Below are 9,867 nucleotides of genomic sequence, written 5' to 3' on the forward strand. Positions count from 1 at the left end.
TCATTTTAATAGTTCTTATGGAAGTTTCAACAATATAGTAATTTCCTAGGCAGTGGTTTTCAAATTCGAAGTTCTGTAGTGGCTAAACACTTTTTTCCTCCAAGTGTACAGTATCATCATCACTGCATGACTTCTGGAATTCTGGAATTCATGTTGGAGAAATGAGATATCAATTCTTTTGACAAAAGCATTCCGCAGGATGTTTCATTTTGTTGTTGTTGTTGTTGTGGCAAGTTTCAGCTGCATATTTTAACAGTAAGGCATATATATGTATTTACATTGTGTGTTCACCTCCGATAGTTAGATTTCTTTCTGTCACCACATTTTTGACCCTTTTTACCCATCCACCTTTCCTCTTCCCTTTCTCTTCTCCCCTCTGGTAACCACTAGTCTATTGTCCATGTCCATGAGTCTCTGTTTGTCCTGTTCATTTGTTGCTATTAGGTTTATATCTCACATATAAGTAATATCATGTGATTTTCAACTTTTTCTGTCTGGATTATTTCTCTTAGCATGATTATTTCGAGGTCCTTCTATGTTGTCGCACATGGCAGTATCTCATCTCTTCTTATGGCTGAGTAATATTCCATTGTATATATGTACCACAGCTTCTTTAGCCAATCACCTATTGTAGGTTACAGGATGGTTTTTATGGCAGGGGAATAATGTGGCTATGTGAAAAAGAAAGGAGAAGGAGGAACAAAGCAATGCCTAAACCAAGACTGAACTTGAACATGGAATTACTGTATGGAAAAAAGATGTCAAGCTTGGGACCTGAATAGGATCAATACCAAGCTGGTGAGTACATCAGGTCTCCTCTTGAATAGATTCGATGAACTGTTGTAAAGAACAAATGAGAAAGTATGTTGAGCAGTGTGTCTGGCCCAGAGGACATGCCCAATGAATCTAGTTATTAGCACTATTAATATTCTGCAATAGCAGTGTAAACCTTAGAAAATACCATAGAGATGTGAGCTTAAACCATGTGAAATTGCCGTTCTCTAGGTGAAAATGATCAAATATAGGCAATTCATGGGGTTCAACCTAGTATTATTTGCTACAATTAATATGTAGATTGTTATCACCATAACCTATGGTGATAACAATCTACATATTAATTATACATATTAATTATAACAAATTAACTATAACATATTACTACATATTAATTATAACAAATTAATTAAGACAATAATTATAAAGGGTGAACTGTTCATCAGAGATGATGCACTTTCTTAGTAATAAAAAATGATAAGTTCTTTTCTGTGTATTCAGTTCCCCTTGTTATAATATTCGGCCTTACAAAGAATCGAAAACCTATAATTGATAAGATTAAAGAGAAAATGTTACTGGAGTTCATTGCTGGAGGGAATGTAAAAATCTACCACATGTTTTGGGAAGCAACTTAACAATATTTATTTATAATTTTTAAATGTAAATATCTTTCATCCTAGAAATCTATTCATAGGAATAGAAGCACTAAGTGTATATGTTTATCACAGCATCGTTGATAGTGGCAAAAAACATCTGGAAATGAAATACATGCTCATTACTAGGGGGATGCACAAATAAATTACGGTGCAATCATGTTATGGAATATTTTTATACATCTATTAAAAGTAAAGAATTATAAATATGTACTTTAAATTGAAGGGATTTTCAAATATATTAAGCAAAAGGTAAAATATAATAAATTTGTTGTATCATGATATTTTTATAAAATAATGAGAAGATCTTCATACGCATGTTTAACGTTATTATCAGGACATGGAAAAAATATACAAGGATACATTCAGGATAATTACATGATGGCTAGGTAACAAGTAGAGAAAAGGGTGAAACCAAGAAATTAAAGAAAGAATTTTTAAAGGTTGCATCAAAACTTAACAGAATGCTTGGTATGACCCCAATTAAATACTTATGTAAAATTGAGGAAGGTCTTTTTTTAAATTAAAAATACAAAATTTAGGTCCTAAAAGTGCATCATCTCTGATGAACTGAAGTATGCTAAGATCTATGCTCCCATATTAGAAGATAATTTCATTTCTCTGTCCATTCTAAAGTACCACTAGAAAAGAAGTATCTTGAAAAGAAATTTATATCTATTCACGACCAGCCACAGTTTTGGTTAAATGAATCATTCATATTCAGTTTTGACAGACAAATAGTTATTTCCCAAACTAGCCTCTAAAGACTTTGTTGAATATTGAAGAAAGTAAACTCACATAAAACATGTTATGTTAATTACATTTCCTCCAATTTAGCCACTCTGTATTTCGTTTACCAAGTGATTTCTGTTTTCAAAAATAGATTCTACTTTTGCCTGAAAAAGCAGACTTAAAACTAATGACTCGTGTATTGTGAAACAGGATTTCAGCTTATAATAAAGACATTTAAGATTGTGAAATTATCAATAAAAATTTTCTGAGATTTTACCACTAATCAAAGAGAAACAGACTTTCCAGACACATGTGCCATATGCAATATATATTTAAAGGAAAAAAAAAAAACTACCAGGGGTAATTAGCAGAATCTTTCTATACTCTGTTGGCTGCAGATTTCTTCACATTGTATGATTTTATCATAGTTGCAAAACCCCCACTCTTATTATGGACTCCGTCAGTGCACAATAAGTGTTATTATAGCATATAATAGAACCCTAATATACCATATTCATGTGTGTAGTATTTTATGCAGAAATCCATCTGAGTTATGATTATGTTTTTTTCCAAGTAAATAGTAAGAAATAGGCAAGTCTTAATGTGAATAAGTTACTTTAGTGGGTAGCCAATGGGTGCATGGGCTTCTAATACTTCTGGTTATTGAAGTTATGCTCTTTTTTGTTTTGTTTTGTTTTGTTTTGTTTTGTCTTTTGTTTTTTACTTTTTAGGTGAGGCAACCCTTTGTTGACCTCACAGATTGCAAGGACCTTGTCAGTTTACAATCTCTTTTTTTATTTTTTATTTTTATTTTATTTTTTACTCCTACAGCACCTGGTCTTCCTAGATGGTCTCCCATCTAAGTACTAACCAGGCCCGACCCTACTTAGCTTCCAGGATCAGATGGGATCGGGCTTGTTCAGGGTTGTGTGGCCATAGACAAGTTATGCTCATTTTAATGAAAGAACTCATCTCAAGTCTAATTACCAACTGGTGTCTATAAATATAAGTGTCCCTGCTCTGAAAGGAAAGAGTTGCTGAATGGCTTTCAGCGCATGAACTAATGTGTCAGTAATTTTTAATATGACATATATCACAATGATCGAAATGGCTTTTTATGTGATATTTTTTTCTCACATATTAAGACATTGATTGTTGCAAGACAACTCTCCATAGGGCTGTCACATTGCTGTGTGTCTTGTGAAACAAGACACTCGCTGCCCTATCTCTCCATAAACATTTGTTTAGTGAGGACAGAGACATGGTGTCTCCCTCTGGAGCAAACGGCAGGCATGCTTAAATCCAGTATGATAAAGATGATGTGTCACTCAAAAACATAGGAAAGCATGCTTTCTATCCATTACCAAAGATTAAGTCTCCCTGAGGGTAAGGCTCGGCTCCCTTTCTGGAATGCAACCCACTGCATGTGGAGGTATCACCTGGTTCCTCTCCACGTCTCTCAGAAAGAAATGGGGTTTGGGGAACCAGGACAAAAGTACTCATGCTCCTACTACTGCTATTGCTATTGAATAATCAACTATCTTCTACACGACCATGAAACTGTTCACTTGCAAGTGGGATAAAATCTCGTTTCACGGTTCTTGACTATAAAAGCATATGACTGAAATCATTTAGATGCATCCTCTGTCTGTGCATATCAGGAGAATTTAGTCTATGCCATGAAGACTCATTGATACTGATGATGTTCTTTTGTCTTTCTCTAATTCAGCGACTTCCAAACTTTAGACATTAGTAAGTCTATTAACTTACACAGGCCATAGCCTGAAAGTGCTGGAGTGTATCACCAGCCAAGCTGAGCTCAGGAACATCTGAGAAATGAGAATTACCTTCTATCCTCCCAGGTAACTTCCCAAATAGAAACAGAATCCTTTCTGAGGTAGGAAAAGTAAAGTTTGTTCCTTTTACAAACACTAGGTTGGAGTTGGTAAGAACAGGCAATTTTGCCTAACGCTATCTCTGGTAAAGCAACATCCGTTTCTTAAAGAAAAAGGAGGGACCTTTTCATTCCTGTATTCCCAGGTCTGGGCGCTGGGAAGTAGAAGCAGAATAAATATAAAGTTAACGGTTAAGTCAATTGAAAGAACCAAATCACCAAAATTATGTGCAAAACAAGCAAGGGAAAAAGCGACAGAGCTGTCCCTTTTTTCAATGAATGTAACAGTTGGACCAGAACAGAAGATGACTGAGATGATGCTAGGCAATGACTTGGGGCAGAGAGGAGAAGAAGAGCTGATAGAGCGAGAAGTGACAGGACTCGCCGGTGCACTGCCCCTCACTCCATCCCCTCCAGCTCCCTCTCCAGAAGCAACGACAGACTATTTCTCTGCCTCTCCAAAAGTCATTTAACTCAGTTTCTGTTATTACATTTTTTTGATTCTTACGTTTCTGTCTTCTTGTGTCTCTTTTGGGTTGGCTCCATTTTCTGTCCTTGTCTAAATGCTGGCAAACCAGAGTTTCTCAATTCTCACTGTGCATTTCTCCCTCTAAACTTTCTCTTATGGAGAACTCATCCACACCCTCGACACCCATGTCTTCCCTGAAAAGAACCCCTCTTGTCTGAGCTCCCTCTAGACATGTTCATCTGTTTTCTAGGTCTCTTGATGGCATCTCAAACTCGGCATGAACACAATTGAACTTTCGATCTCCAATTTCTCCCTTCCTCAAAATCACTCCAACCTCCCTTTTTCTACAAAATGATAACATTATTCTCCGGGTACCAGATTCAACATCATTTCTGACAAATCCATTTTATTTTTCTTATCTTAGTGGCTGGTGAGTCTTAGTCAAACTAACTATATTCTCTCTGCTTCTGTCCATTGATTTCTCACAACAAATCTTCCTCTAGACTCTCATCATCTGACACCATAGCCACGTGTGACTGCTCAGCACTTAAAATGTGGTGAGTTTGGCTGAGGAAAAAATAAAAATATTTCATTAGTAACTTTATATCGATTACTTATTAAAATGATAATATTGAAGATTTGTGTTAATATGTTATTGACATTAATTTTATCTGTTTCTTTTTTAATGTTGCTATGAGAAAATTTTAAATTATATATGTGTTTTATATTATATTTGTATTAGGCAACCTTGGTTTAGACTAGAGCAAGGGTAAGCAGAGCGGGATTAACTAATTCTGAACATCTAATGTGTACCAAACTGCATGATAGACATTTTAAAATTTGGCTTACATAATCTTCAAATTATTTCTGGCAAATAAATAATGATATTCTCCAATTTTACGATAAAATACTGAACAGGACAAGGAGAGAAAGAACATTGTATAAGGCCACCAGGTTCAAAAGCGTAGCACAAGAATGGTCTCCTAACACAAATCCAATGCCTTTCTACTTAGCCTAGCTGCGTGTTATTGAAAAAGCACTGGGAAGGGCAAAAGATCGTACAGGCTCTAGGGGAGACTGTCACCGCTGTGTTTCATGGAGTCCCAGGGTGGTGTGATGTCGTTTGGCGTGCTCAGCTGCAGCAGCTGCTTTGGCATCTGTGTGCATGATCCATCCCATGATAGTCTCCATCTTCGTGATACTCCCATGCCTATGTGATGTGATCCAGCTGTACAAACCCAGAGCTGTCTACCACCTGGGCTAGGGAAAGTGACTCAAACTGGATCGTGGATGCATGCCGGGTGTTCTGGCTGGGACCATACTTGCCGACTGCTTTTTAATGAAGTCAGGCTCAGCTTTCCGGCTTCATCCATCTTCCACTTTGGCAGACAGAGGCTGGAGTGGAGTGGAGCTGACAGGATTTGCTTAACATAGGGCCTGCAACCTTTGTACCTTCAGCTAAGAAGAAAATCAGGTAAAAAATCCTTTATGACTCCCTCCAAGGAGAATGCAACCTGTTTGTGCTTATGATGTTCAGTCTACAAGCCAAGACCAGTGTGACAAATAGATAATGTCCTATGTCACATGGTTTGTGGAGTTTCACAGGAGGACTGGCTTCTGGAAACAGCTCTTCACCAGGTTCTCATAGGTTAGGTTAAAGTATCCCATTTAAGTTGCATGCTTTCTGGACTTTTCCATCTGCAAATACAAATTAAAATTCAAGGAGCTCTCGTAATCATTTTCAGGCTGATTTAGCAAGATTACTGTGAAAGTAAAGTCTGGTAGAAACGAGACATTGAATATTCTTTTGTGACAATAAATAAAAAGAAATATACCAATAACGACTAATATTTACATTTCTCATGATCATTTATAAAGCACTTTATACTCTGAATTTCCTTTGATCTGTACAATGGTCCTACATTATGCATATGATTATTATCCTGATTTTAAAGAAAACTGATGTTAAGCAATTTGCCCAAAGTCACACCTTTCAAATGACACAAGCGGAAACCAAACCATGTTATTACAATTCCCATAGCCTTTCATATATTGCAGTAAAATTAGTAGACATGTTATTCTTATAGATCATCTGAAAATATTGGCAAATACATTGTATACTATCTTATTTTCTGTTTGGTACTTTACCAGTTAATTATTTTGCTTCTGATATGTCTTTTCTTTTTCTAATTCAAGAGAAAAAATACCTACATTTTCATTTTTGTTCTATTTTAAATAAATATACAATGAAAATCTGAAAACAAGGCTAAGTGCAGACATATGTTTTTATTTCTCTTGAATAAATATCTAGGACTGGAAATGCTGGGTCACATGGTAAGTGTACATTTCACTCTCTAAGAAATTGCCAAATCGTTTTTTAATATGGTGTGCCTCATCGACAGTTTGTAAGAATTCCATTTGTTCCACATCCTCTCCAGACGTTTGGTGTTGCTGGTCTTTAATTTTAGCCATTCGAAGTGGTTAAGTAGGGTGGTATCTCACTGTAGTTTTAATTTGCAATTGTCTGATGACTGAAAAGTATTGAACATCTTTTCATGTACTTACTGGTCACCTGTAGGTTTTCTTGTCAGAAGTGTCCATTCAAATCTTTTGCTATTTATTGCTTTTATTATTAATTTATAGGAATTCTGTATGTATTCTGTGTTCAGGTCCTTTGTCAGATATATTTATTGACAAAGTCTGTACTTCTCCCAGTATATTCTCCTACTTGGTTCTCTTGTCTTTCAATGAACTGAGGTTTTTAAATTAGATGAAGTCCAATTTTTCTTCTTTTCATTGTTAGTACTTTTTGTGTATTTTCCAAGAACTCATTGCCAACCTCAAGGTCATAAAGATAATCTTTTATGTTTCCTTCTAAAAGTTTATAGTACTGGCTGTTATGTTTTAGTTTATAATCTGAATTGAATTATCTTCATGTGTATAAAATTAGACAGGGATTGAAGATAATTTTTTCTCCAAACAGATATTTAGTTTTCTCACCCTTTCTAATGTAGGGAGGAGGTAAGAGAATTAAAAATGTTAATCAAGCAACATTCAGAGACTGTGATGTGCTGATCAGCCCTGTACCCAGGCCAGGAGGACACCTTCAGAACAAAGGAAGATTTCTGCTGGATTACTAACAACCCATTCCCCACACCTGTGAAGGTGAAACAGGAACCAAGGGTCATTACCTATAGCTAAAACCATGGGAACCTATGGATTAAAGGCTGGGAACTGCCACTCTACATATTTTTACCTTTTCATTCTATATATGCTTCCCCTTCCTCATTGTATGTCCATATTAAAGGAAATGGGAACTAAAGAATGATATATAAACTAAATTCCCTAATACTCAGGATTCCTCTCAGTGTCTTTACACGCTCACTGTCCCTCTCACTCTCTGCCTCTGAGAGGAGACCACACTCTGTATGTGGAGTGTTACTCCTTTTCTAATAAATTTTCTTTTTGACTCTAACTTTGGCATGCGTGTTGAGTTCTTTCTACACTCTCCACCAAAGGACCCTCTTCTTCTCTCAGTGCAGGCTTGGTCTCCCTGCCACTTGGAGGATTTTGCCCCATCCTTTATTATTTCTACTCTCCCCTTGAGATATCCAGTCTTGGAAAAAAAAGTTTCCTTTCATCATTGACTTGACTTGAAATCTTGATTAAAAATCAATTGACCAAATATAAGTAGAGCTGCCTTTGCATTCTCTAGCCTGCCCCACTGATTTGTTTATTTATATGCCAATATCACACTGTCCTGATTACAATAGCTTTATAATTAGTTCTAAAATCAGGTATTGTGAATTCACCAACTCTATCCTTTATTTTCAGAATGCTTTGCCTATATAGTCCTTTGCATTTCCATGTAAAACTCAGAATTAACTTTCTAAAACCTATTATTAAAAAAAAACTGTTGAATTTTGATTGAAATTTTGTAAATATATACATCAATTTTGTTGAAAATGAACATCTTCCAATTCATAAAGTTTATTTAGCTCTTTATTTGTTTAGTTCTTCATTAATCTTCTTTACTAATGTTTACTGTTTTCATTGTAGAGGTTTTGCATATTGTTAACTTTATTCCTAAGGATTTTATGCTTTTTGATGTGATTGAAAGTGAAATTTTTAAAATTTCATTTTCTAATTCTTTGCTGCTACCGTACAGAGATTAATAACAATTTTTATATAATAATTACTTTGTATACTGTGACCTTGATAAAATCTTATATGAGTTCTAGCTGTTATTTGGTACCTTCTTAATATTTTCTATGTAAACCATCATTAATCTCTAAGCAATAAATTTTACCTTTTCCTTTTCTAAATCTTCTTATTTTTTTTTTTCTGACATTATTGCACTAGGTAGGATCTCAAGTACAGAGTTGAATAAATGTGGTAAAATCAGACATTCTTGTATTATTCCCAATCCCCACTATTATCACTAAGAAAACTTCAATATTTCACCCTCTGGTGTGATATGAAATTTGTGTTGTGATGATGACCTTTTTCAGATTAAAGGGTTGAGGTTGGCAATGAGTTCCCTTCTGTTCTGTTTGCTGGATTATTTTTAAACCCACCAAGAGCTTTAAATTTTGTTAAATGCTTTTTCTGCATCAGTTGAGATTATATAATTTTTTCTCCTGTATTCAATTTAAATAGTGAACTAAATTGATACTTTACAAATGTTAAAGAAAACTTATATTCCTTATAATCTTGGATTAAACCACTTGGTTTGTATATTCATTTTGAATATTGCTGAATTTAATTTGCTAAGATTGATAAAGGCTATCTTGGATCTAGGCTCAAAGAGGTGGTCTGTAATTTCTTTTTCTTATAATTTTTTTGTCAGGGGTTGGCATGAATTCTGCTGATTTTATAAAACAAATCGGGAAGTTTTCTTTAATTTGTGAAAGGATTCGTGTGAGATAGGCATTGTTTCTTTCTTAAATGTTTGATAGAATTCACAGATAGAAACTACCTGTGCCTGAATTTTTTTAATAAGGCTTTTGTAGAAATTTTTCTACCTTATCTAATATTTCAAATTTATTGGGATAAATTTTTCATAATATTTTTTATTATAGCCTTGGTATCTATATAATTAGTAATGATGTTGTGCTTTAAATTCCTGATATGGGTGAATATGTCTTTTGTCTCTTATTTTCCAGAGCACTCTTGTTAGAAATTTAGATACATTATCTTTTCAAAGACCTATCTTTTGTGTAGTTAACTTTTTTCCCATAATTTTCTCTTTTCTATTTCATTTATTTCTGCTCTTATTTTAATTACTTTTATCTATATACTTTGAGGAGATTTTTATATCCAGCTTTATAAGATGAAAACATAGA

At 34.7% G+C, this 9,867-nt stretch overlaps 1 pseudogene; it reads right to left on the reverse strand.

The window, feature by feature from the left end:
* Nucleotides 1-2,981: 2,981 nt before the first annotated feature.
* Nucleotides 2,982-3,100, reverse strand: LOC111737942 (annotated as a pseudogene).
* Between the last annotated feature and the right edge of the window lie 6,767 nt (nt 3,101-9,867).

The sequence above is a fragment of the Pteropus vampyrus genome, unplaced genomic scaffold (genome assembly GCF_000151845.1).
Source record: "Pteropus vampyrus isolate Shadow unplaced genomic scaffold, Pvam_2.0 Scaffold32, whole genome shotgun sequence".
In the NCBI taxonomy this organism is placed as follows: domain Eukaryota; kingdom Metazoa; phylum Chordata; class Mammalia; order Chiroptera; family Pteropodidae; genus Pteropus; species Pteropus vampyrus.